The sequence below is a fragment of the Lacerta agilis genome, chromosome 2 (assembly GCF_009819535.1).
Source record: "Lacerta agilis isolate rLacAgi1 chromosome 2, rLacAgi1.pri, whole genome shotgun sequence".
Lineage (NCBI taxonomy): Eukaryota > Metazoa > Chordata > Lepidosauria > Squamata > Lacertidae > Lacerta > Lacerta agilis.
In genome coordinates this window covers 118,654,523-118,665,824 of record NC_046313.1, presented here as the reverse complement: position 1 = coordinate 118,665,824, position 11,302 = coordinate 118,654,523, and positions in this window count along the sequence as shown.

Below are 11,302 nucleotides of genomic sequence, written 5' to 3'. Positions count from 1 at the left end.
TTCTGGGCACCACAATTTAAAAAGGATGTTGACAAGCAGGAAGGTGTGCAGAGGAGGGCGACCATGATGATCAAGGGTCTGGAAACCAGGCCTTATAAGGAAAGGTTGAAGGAGCTGGGCAAGTTTAGTCTGGATAAGAGGAAACTGAGAGGAGATATGATAGCCATTTTCAAGGGCTGATGAATGGAGGAAGGAGCAAGCTTTTTTCTTGTGTCTCCCTCAGGAAGCTGTGGACTCTCCTTCACTGGAGGTTTTTAAGCAGAGGTTGGATGGCCATCCGTCATGGATGCTTTAGCTGAGATTCCTGCATGGCAGCGGGTTGGGCTAAATGAATCATAGAATCCTAGAGTTGGAAGAGACCACCAGGGCCATCCAGTCCAACCCCCTGCCAAGCAGGAAACACCATCAAAGCATTCCTGACAGACGGCAGTCATCCAGAAGGAGACTCCACCACACTCCTTGGTAGCAAATTCCACTGTCAAAACAGCTCTCACTGTCAGGAAGTTCTTCCTAATGTTTAGGTGGAATCTTCTTTCTTGTAGTTTGAATCCATTGCTCCGTGTCCGCTTCTCTGGAGCAGCAGAAAACAACCTTTCACCCTCCTCTATATTACATCCTTTTATATATTTGAACATGGCTATCATATCACCCCTTAACCTTCTGTTCTCCAGGCTAAACATACCCAGCTCCCTAAGCCGTTCCTCATAAGGCATCGTTTCCAGGCCTTTGACCATTTTGGTTGCCCTCTTCTGGACACCTTCCAGCTTGTCAGTATCCTTCCTCAGGGTACCTTCCAACTCTACCATTCTATGATTCTATGAATTCAAGGGACTAGAAGTAGCAGAGTCAGTGTGGTGCGGTGCTTAGCGTGTTGGGCGTGGAGGTGGGAGACCAGGGTTAAGAGCGTTTTGGGTCAGGCCAATGGCCTATAAAGGTCCAGCGTTCTTTTCTCATGGTGGCCAACCAAATGCCTGATAGAAACCTGCAAGCAGCATCTGAACAGAACGTGACTGGCATTCAGAATCACTGCTGCTTCCAATTGTGAAGGGGGATCGGTAGCCCTCTACACTTTGAATCCGTCTACAGTAATCCTCTTTTAAACCCATCCAGGTACCACTTGGCTCTTCCCCACAAAGACTCATGGGAACTGTAGTTTACACCCTCACCAAACTACAAATCCCGGAACCCACTCGGTTCATGAATCTGGCACCATCCCACACCCTGACCTACCTACCCCATGGGGCAGCTGAGAGGTTCAAAGCTTGGGACGGGGGGGGGGGGCCTGCATGGGGCCTCTTTGGAGAGAGAGAGAAAAAACAAACTGTGAATAAACAAGACCAATCAGCGACAAAGGAGGATTAAAAACCAGCTTTCTGCTTGCCAACCCCACAAGCAGCAAGAGGGAGCCCCCTTACCCCTTACCCCTCCCTACCCTTGAGCCCCGGCCCCAAACGCTGTGCTCCCCCCCAACCAAAACCCAACACCTTTTTCTCTCCTCCTAATGCAAACTGGTTTGATACTGGTTCCAGTGCAAATCTTTTGTTCTGATGAGGAGGTGGGAGAGGGCTGGCCAGAGCAGCCCACCTCTTTTTTGGAGGAAGGGAATAGATGGAGTGGGACGGGGGGGCGGGGAGAAGATCTCTCCCACCCTTTCTCCCCAGCCAAACGTCTAGTGACCCCCCCTCCTTTTGTCTCCACCCGCCGCTGAGCATTTTCCTCTTCTCCCTACCCCCACCTTTGCAGCCCGCCCCCAAATGAATTTGCCACCCACTCACCTGCCCCCCCACTCCCACCCTCAGCTTGGAGGAAGAGCCAACCTGAGTGGGTGGTTGGGGGGTCCCGATGGTGGTGGGAGGAGAGGAGGAAAACCCCCAGGCTCGTTTGATGCTCTGTGCGCGGCGCAGCCACCCGCCCCCCCCTCCTTCCCTCCCTCCCGTGCCCCCTCCCCTCCTCCTTGCACGCCTCTCCAGGAACCCAGCCTCGCTCGCTTTAACCCCTTGCTCGCCGCGGACCCACACAGAAAGGGCCTCCCTCCCCATCGCCCCCCACACCTTTGCAAAAGCCCGGGAAACAGCCGGGCCTGCAAGAGGACTTTGAGACTGGGGGCGCATAGGGGCGCCCCTGCACTCTGGCGCGGGGCTCTCCTTCTCTCCAGGGTCTTGCATACAGAAGCCCACCCACCCCTCTCCCTCTGCCTGCTGCCACCCCTCCACGCTAAGGGGTCCGCCGCGCCTGCAGAAACGCACTTTTCCCATAAAACAGCAGCCCTGTGACATGAAGCCCCCAGAAGTTATAATCATAGAATCCAAGATTTGGAAGAGACCCCAAGGGCCATCCAGTCCAACCCCCTGCCAAGCAGGAAACACCATCAAAGCATTCCTGACTGATGGCTGTCAAGCCTCCACTTAAAGACCTCCAAAGAAGGAGACTCCACCACACTCCTTGGCAGCAAATTCCACTGTTGAACAGCTCTTACTGTCAGGAAGTTCTTCCTAATGTTTAGGTGGAATCTTCTTTCTTGTAGTTTGAATCCATTGCTCCTTGTCCGCTTCTCTGGAGCAGCAGAAAACAACCTTTCACCCTCCTCTATATGACATCCTTTGATATATTTGAACATGGCTATCACGTCACCCCTTAACCTTCTCTTCTCCAGGCTAAACATACCCAGCTCCCTAAGCCGTTCCGCATAAGGCATCGTTTCCAGGCCTTTGACCATTTTGGTTGCCCTCCTCTGGACACCTTCCAGCTTGTCAGTATCCTTCTTGAACTGTGGTGCCCAGAATTGGACACAGTATTCCAGGTGAGGTCTGACCAGAGTGGAATACAGTGGTGCTATTACTTCCCTTGATCTAGATGCTATACTCCTATTGATGCAGCCCAGAATTGCATTGGCTTTTTTAGCTGCTGCATCACACTGTTGACTCATGTCAAGTTGATGGTCTACCAAGACTCCTAGATCCTTTTCACATGTACTGCTCTCAAGCCAGGTGTCACCCATCCTGTATTCGTGCATTTCATTTTTTTTTTTTGCCCAAGTGCAATGGATTCAAACTACAAGAAAGAAGATTCCACCTAAACATTAGCAAGAACTTCCTGACAGTGAGAGCTGTTTGGCAGTGGAATTTGCTGCCAAGGAGTGTGGTGGAGTCTCCTTCTTTGGAGGTCTTTAAGCAAAGGCTTGACAGCCATCTGTCAGGAATGCTTTGATGGTGTTTCCTGCTTGGCAGGGGGTTGGACTGGATGGCCCTGGTGGTCTCTTCCAACTCTATGATTCTATGATCTGGTCCAGTCCTGCTCTCCAGAATTGCCAACCAGATTCATCACCCAATTCGTGTTTGCTTGTTTGTTTGCTTGTTTGTGAGGGAAACTGACAAAATAACCTCCATGTCGACCGAGGCTTGAGGGAACCTCCCGGAGGTTATATTGACGGTTTCCCCCAGAAACAAAAAAAAGTGGGGGTGAAGAATCCCTCAAACCTCAGTCAATCTTTCACCCAATGTGGGGCTCCAACGCACAACCCTGGAGAGGGCCGGAAGCCTTCGAATCTTCACATAACTGAAACTGCTGAGGGGATTTGTATTTAGCTGTTCATCTCACTGCGGCCCCCTAGTAGAGGGTAACTTGTGTCCTCAACACTTGCCGGAGCTTTCAGGCCTTGAGGAGAGAAGAAGAAGAAGAGTTTGGATTTCATACCCCGCTTTATCACTACCTGAAGGAGTCTCAAAGCGGCTAATATTCTCCTTTCCCTTCCTCCCCCACAACAAACACCCTGTGAGGTGAGTGGGGCTGAGAGACTTCAAAGAAGTGTGACTAGCCCAAGGTCACCCAGCAGCTGCATGTGGAGGAGCGGAGACGCGAACCCAGTTCACCAGATTACGAGTCTACCACTCTTAACCATTACACCACACTGGCTCTCCCTGGCAGAGAGACAGGGAGAGGGGGCTTTCCTCACAGAAACCGTTGTTGTTGTTGTTGTTGTTGTTGTTGTTGAGAGACAGGGAGAGGGGGCTTTCTTCACAGAAACTGTTGTTGTTGTTGTTTGACCCAGACATTTTGCCACCTTCAGGAAAAAGAGTGGGAAACTCCACAGATGGAGGGAGGTTCCCATCTCTCTGCCCAGATTGATCATATATTGATCCCTGCCTGCTCTGAGGAAAAGTGTGTCCCACCTTTTCTCCACAGAAACATCTCTGGAAACTCCAGGATTCCCCTCCAGTCTTCTCTCTCACACACACACCTTTTCTTTTTCTTTTGTTTCTGAGGGAAACTGACTCAATAACTTCCATGATGACCAAGGTTTGAGGGAACCTCCTTGAATCCCCTCAGCACAAAGAGAGAACACAATGGAGTTTCCAGCACGGATGATACAACAATTGATGATCCGTGGCCCAACAAATCCTTTTCTAGCAGCTGACAGACTCTGGGGGAAAGGGACAGAGCAGCCACCAATGTAGGAAACAAGAAACTAACTTAGCCAGCTTGTGGGGCATCATAGAGTTGGAAGGGACCTCGAGGGTCATCTAGTCCAACCCCCTGCAATGCAGGAATCTCAGCTGAAGCAGCTTGTGAAAAAACACTGTAGAGAGAAGGGGGGGTCAGGCTGTGCTCACACAGTGCCTTTAAAGTGCATTAAAAAATGTCTCCCTCTCCAAAATAAAAAATCTTGATAATGTTGGTTTATATAAAGTAGTTTGGTTAGGTGTTAAATTGGAATGGGTGAGTTGAATAATGTTTGGACTGCAAGAAGATCAAACCTATCCATTCTTGAGGAAATCAGCCCTGAGAGCTCACTGGAAGGGCAGATCCTGAAGTTGAGGCTCCAAGACTTTGGCCACCTCATGAGAAGAGAAGACTCCCTGGAAAAGACCCTGATGTTGGGAAAGATGGAGGGCACAAGGAGAAGGGGACGACAGAGGATGAGATGGTTGGACAGTGTTCTCGAAGCTACCAACATGAGTTTGGCCAAACTGCGGGAGGCAGTGGAAGACAGGAGTGCCTGGTGTGCTCTGGTCCATGGGGTCACGAAGAGTCGGACACAACTAAACAACAACAATATAGCTGACAGACAAAGAATTGCAAGTTCTTTATTCTTTCTTTCCTTTCCCTTTCTCGTCTCTTTCTCTCATTATTTCCTCTGTTTCTCTTCCCTTTCCCCCTTTATTCCTTCTCAGACCCTTTTCAAATTCTAATAAAAATTACTACAAAAAAGAAAAAGAAAAAACAGAATTTTTAATTTAGCAAAGTACAGATTCAGTTGGTGGTGTTTGGGGGCTCACTCTTTTATAAGCTAATAACATTTGTTCCTGCTTTTTTATGATTTGTGTTTTTGCTTAATTGGCCAATTAGCCTTTATGAATTACTGCTTATTATTCATTACTGGATTTGTGCATTACCTGCACTGGAACTTATAGGTGACTTAGGTAAAGGTAAAGGGACCCCTGACTGTTAGGTCCAGTCGTGGACGACTTTGGGGTTGCGGCACTCATCTCACTTTCCGGGTCATGTAGGCAGCATGACAAAGCCACTTCTGGCGAACCAGAGCAGAGCACGGAAACAGCGTTTACCTTCCCGTCGGAGTGGTACCTATTTATCTACTTGCACTTTTGACGTGCTTTAGAACTGCTAGGTGGGCAGGAGCAGGGACCGAGCAACGGGAGCTCCCCCCATCGCGGGGATTCGAACCGCCGACCTTCTGATCGGCAAGCCCTAGACTTTGTGGTTTAACCCACAGCGCCACCCGCGTCCCTTAAGGTGACTTACATACATTCAAATGGTTTATCCTGGGTGTCAGTTCTGAGATGCATAGTAAGGTTACCTCTCCATCTGAAGCTCTTTCCACACTACATGCATTTAAACCGTTTCTCCCCAGTGTGGTTTATCTGATGTAAAGTAAGGTGAGCACTCTGACCAGGGTTTGAAATTTGCAGGGCGCCAGGAGCATTTTGTGCCTAAATATTTTCCTTTTGTGAGCACCTCAAAAAAGTCTGGGTGCCATTTTTTCCATAGAAAATATGTGAAGGACTTTTGGGAAAGCTACTCACCCATCCCTTGCCTGGCCCATCCCTTCTTCCTCCATCAGATCCTGAACACCTTCCTCTACCTGCCCATACTCTACCTCTTCCCCTGGCTCCTACCTTGTGGGTGTCATTACACCCCATAAATCCCAGGTTCCTTCTCCTGGGTCACTTCCCTGGCCCCCTTCCTCCGCCACATGAGGAGGTCAAGAAGCACTCAATTCTTTTGTTTTCTGCAGTCCTCAGCAACATTTGACACCCCACCAGCCCTCACACCAACTTCCAAAAGCGGGGAAAGTGAGGTGCTGGGCTCCAAAAAGGAGGTGTGAGGGCTCTGTCAGGGTCCTGGAGTCCTCCTGCCTCCTTCCCAAAGCCAAGTTAGCACTTTCCCAGCTTTGGGAAGTAGGTGGGAGGGTTCCAGGATTTGGGCCACACGTACGGCAGTTTTAATCCAAGCATCATTTACGTTGATATTTGATGTGCATCTGAGCAGATGGTATCCCAAAGAGCTTCAGCAATGGGACAAACTGAAGAGCTGTTCGGATCGCGAAACTTTATTTAGAATAAAAGATAGGGGGAAAGCAAGAAAAGAGGTTGAACAGATTACAAAATAAAGCTGCTCAGGTTTCAAGGTCCGGCACCACCATCCCTTTGGAAAGACTGGCCTGTGATTCTTTCCCTATGTGGGGAGTCTAATGTAATAAATAAATAAAAAGTCACAGTCAGTTATATCACATTTCCCAACTAGACACTCTAAGCCACTTGGGGACTCTGAATACCTGATGGGTGAAACCTGAGATACATGAGAGTTTCACTTAAAGAAAGGGCGATAGCAGCAGACCAATGCCTTTCACCACACCTCTGACCAAGTGGCTAAACTTTGCCTCCTTTCTTTCTCCACTTACTGCGTTAAAAATAATATGCCAGATAGCCCAGACATTAGGCAGAATTGGGAGACTATCTTGGGCAACTAGCATAGCAGTGTTAGGAATTTCTTATTTTTCTTAGAGGCAACAAACCTATCATCGTGCATTTTCAGGTGCCACAAGATGCTTGCTACTACACTCAAGTTTCCTCCCTGTTACGGTTCCTCCATGTGTGGTAAATACTTAATTTCTAGTGAAGTGCTGTTTATACTCAGTGAATCTCGATTTCTTTCTCCCTTCTGTTAAGCAAGTTTGCTGCGTTTACTGCTGTTCTTCATAATCCAATCACTTACAGGCGTTCTCCTCCGTGTGAGTTCTCAGATGCAGTCAGGTCTTCACTCCCACTGAAGCTCTTTCCAAACTCTCCACATTTTAATGGTTTCCCCTAATGTGGGCTCTTTGGTGTACAGTAAGACTTCCGCTGTATCTGAAGCTCTTTCCACACTCCATGCAGTTAAACGGTTTCTCCCCAGTGTGGGTTCTGTGGTGAAAGGTAAGTGCACTCGCACAACTGAAACTCTTTTCACACTCCATGCATTCATACGGTTTCTCCTTCGTGTGGGTTCTTTCGTGTAAAGTAAGTTCACTCCTACAACTACAGCTCTTTCCACATTCCATGCATTCATATGGTTTCTCCCCAGTGTGCTCTCTTTGATGTACCGTTAGTGCAGTCCTCCGGTTGAAGCTCTTGCCACACTCCATGCATTCAAATGGCTTCTCCCCGGTGTGGGTTCTTTGATGTGTCGTAAGGCTTCCATTCCGACTGAAGCTCTTTCCACACTCCATACATTTAAATGGTTTCTCCCCGGTGTGGGCCCTTTGATGCACAGTAATTGCACTCCTACAACTGAAGCTCTTTCCACACTCCATGCATACGTAGGGTTTCTCTCCAGTGTGGGTTCCTTGATGTGCAGTAAGGCTTCTTCTCTGTCTGAAGCTGTTTCCACACTCCATACATTTAAATGGTTTCTCCCCAGTGTGGGTTCTTTGATGTAAAGAAAGTGCACTCCTATAACTGAAGCTCTTTCCACACTCCACGCATTTATGCAGATTCTCCCCAGTGTGGACTCTTTGGTGTAAAGTAAGATGGTGATTGAGACTGAAACTCTTTCCACACATCATACATTTAAATGGTTTCTCCCCAGTATGGGTTCTTTGATGCGCGATAAGCAAACTGCTTGTACAGAAGCTCTTTCCACACTCCATGCATTTATGCGGTTTCTCCCCAGTGTGGGTTCTTTGATGTAAAGTAAGATGGTGATTGAGACTGAAGCTCTTTCCACACAACATACATTTAAATGGTTTTTCCCCAGTGTGGATTCTTTGGTGGGCAATAAGGTTTCCGCTCTGGCTGAAGCTCTTTCCACACTCCATGCATTTGAATGGTTTGTCTCCTCTGTGGGTTTTTTTATGCTTAATAAGGTTACCAGCACTGCTTAATCTCTTTCCACATTCCGTGCATTGAAACGCTTTCTCCCCCGTTTGGGTTCTTTGATGTAAACTGACGCTTCCACTCTGACTGAAGCTCTTTCCACACTCCACACTGCTCCTTCCTGTGCATTCCTCCTGCGAGTTCAGGGTTACATGGACACCAACATCCTGAGTAGTGGAAGACTTCCTTTTCCCATTATTTGAAATGTTTCTGCCTATATGCTTTTGGCGTGACAGTTGATTTACAAATGTCTCTTTCCCTACTTCATGCTTCACATTTCCTGATGGCTTCTTATAATTCTCTCTCCTCTGCCCATTACCTGTTTGGGGGGGGGTGGTGGAAGAAAAAGAAAATGTTATTCAAATTGCAAGGTAGAAGCAGAGACTTTCATTGAGGATCAAGCCCAGTTCTCTGCCTCTTCTAACATTTTCAAGCATGTCCCCCACTTATCTCCCTGCACAGATGAATCAGGTTAATTTCTCAAGACGACACCATGATTCCCTTCCTGCTCCACCTCACACAAGCTGTCACCCCACACTGCTGTGTCTGATTATTTCTCCCCTTTCTCAGGGCACCATCCAATTAAATTGTCTCCTTCCACCCAAGTGATGAAGTCTGGTTTGGGAAATGTTTTCAAAGCAGCCAGTTAATTCTGAGTGCAAAATACCCAGACATGCCAAGCCCTACTACTGCCATGGCTCCCTTCCCAAAATAAGGGAAAGGCAAGATCTTAACACTCCATCTCAGGGACAGAAGGGCACATGGACCCAGCAGAAACCACCTGGCACTTGTGAAGAGGATCTCACTGTACATTAATCTCAAGAGGCAATGTGGAGGCTATTTTAAATTTAAACCGCAGCCTGGATGCGATCTCTGCTTTTTAGAAGAAAACCCTGTTGGACCCTGTGCAGCCAGCTTTCTACAGAGGCAGAACTGGGTTTAACAATGAATGTGAATGCAACCTTTGGACAGGAGCAGTTTCTACACACACCCTTCTCCTTCCTCCACCCAGGCAAGCAAGAAACACGATCAGATTTCAAGGACACAACCCAGGCAGGAAAAAAGGACTCAAGGAGGATGTGAAGCAGAGGTGGTCATGGGTCATGGCCTGGGGACAGTGGTGACTGGGGGGGGGGAAGAGTCCCATGGGCTGCCCCCCATCTATTTAGTCCCAAAGTCCTATAGGAGCCAACTAGATGCTGACAGGAAGCAGGACATAAAGGCAACAGGCTTCTGCTCTCTCTCTTTCCAGAGGAAAAAAGGACCCCAAAATGCAGCTAAACACCTACCTTCTGATATCTGCCCTTCTTTAGGGACGTGGAGAAATTGATCTTGTCTTTCTTCCCAACAGGAACTGGGGTCTGTTTCTGCCAAGCAAAGTGATGATGATGATAATGATGATGATGATGATGATGAACACAAGAGACGACTCTACACATGGACATCACCAGATGGGCGACATCGAAATCAGATTGATTATATTCTCTGCAGCCAAAGATGGAGAAGCTCTATACACTCAGCAAAAACAAGACCTGGAGCTGACTGTGGCTCTGATCATCAGCTTCTTATAGCAAAATTCCAGCTTAAACTGAAGAAAGTAGGAAAAACCACTGGGCCAGTAAGATACAATCTAAATCAAATTCCTTATGAATACACAGTTGAAGTGAAAAACAGATTTAAGGACTTAGATTTGGTGGATAGAGTGCCTGAAGAACTGTGGATGGAGGCTCGTAACATTATACAGGAGGCAGCAACGAAAACCATCCCAATGAAAAAGAAATGCAAGAAAGCAAAGTGGCTGTCCAATGAGGCCTTAAAAATAGCGGGGGAGAGAAGGCAAGCAAAATGCGAGGGAGATAGTGAAAGATACAGGAAATTGAATGCAGATTTCCAAAGAATAGCAAGGAGAGACAAGAGGGCCTTTCTAAACAAGCAATGCAAAGAAATAGAGGAAAATAACAGAATGGGAAAAACCAGAGATCTGTTCAAGAAAATTGGAGATATGAAAGGAACATTTCGTACAAAGATTACCACAATTAAGGACAAAAGTGGAAAGGACCTAACAGAAGCAGAAGACATCAAGAAGAGGTGGCAAGAATACACAGAGGAACTATACCAGAAAGATATAGAGGTCTCATGCACCCCAGGTAGTGTGGTTGCTGACCTTGAGCCAGACATCCTGGAGAGTGAAGTCAAATGGGCCTTAGAAAGCCTTGCTAACAACAAGGCCAGTGGAAGTGATGATATTCCAGCTGAACTATTTAAAATCCTAAAAGATGATGCTGTTAAGGTGCTACACTCAATATGCCAACAAGTTTGGAAAACTCAGCAGTGGCCAGAGGATTGGAGAAGATCAGTTTACATCCCAATCCCAAAGAAGGGCAGTGCCAAAGAATGCTCATTTCACACTCTAGCAAGGTTATGCTTAAAATTCTACAAGGCAGGCTTAAGCAGTACGTGGACCGAGAACTCCCAGAAGTGCAAGCTGGATTTCGAAGGGGCAGAGGAACCAGAGACCAAATTGCAAACATGCGCTGGATTATGGAGAAAGCTAGAGAGTTCCAGAAAAACATCTACTTCTGCTTCATTGACTACGCAAAAGCATTTGACTGTGTCGACCACAGCAAACTATGGAAAGTTCTTAAAGAAATGGGAGTGCCGGATCACCTCATCTGTCTCCTGAGAAATCTCTATTTGGGACAAGAAGCTACAGTTAGAACTGGATATGGAATAACTGATTGGTTCAAAATTGGGAAAGGAGTACGACAAGGCTGTATATTGTCTCCCTGCTTATTTAACTTATATGCAGAATTCATCATGCGAAAGGCTGGGCTGGATGAATCCCAAATCGGAATTAAGATTGCCGGAAAAAATATCAACAACCTCAGATATGCTGATGATACAACCTTGATGGCAGAAAGTGAGGAGGA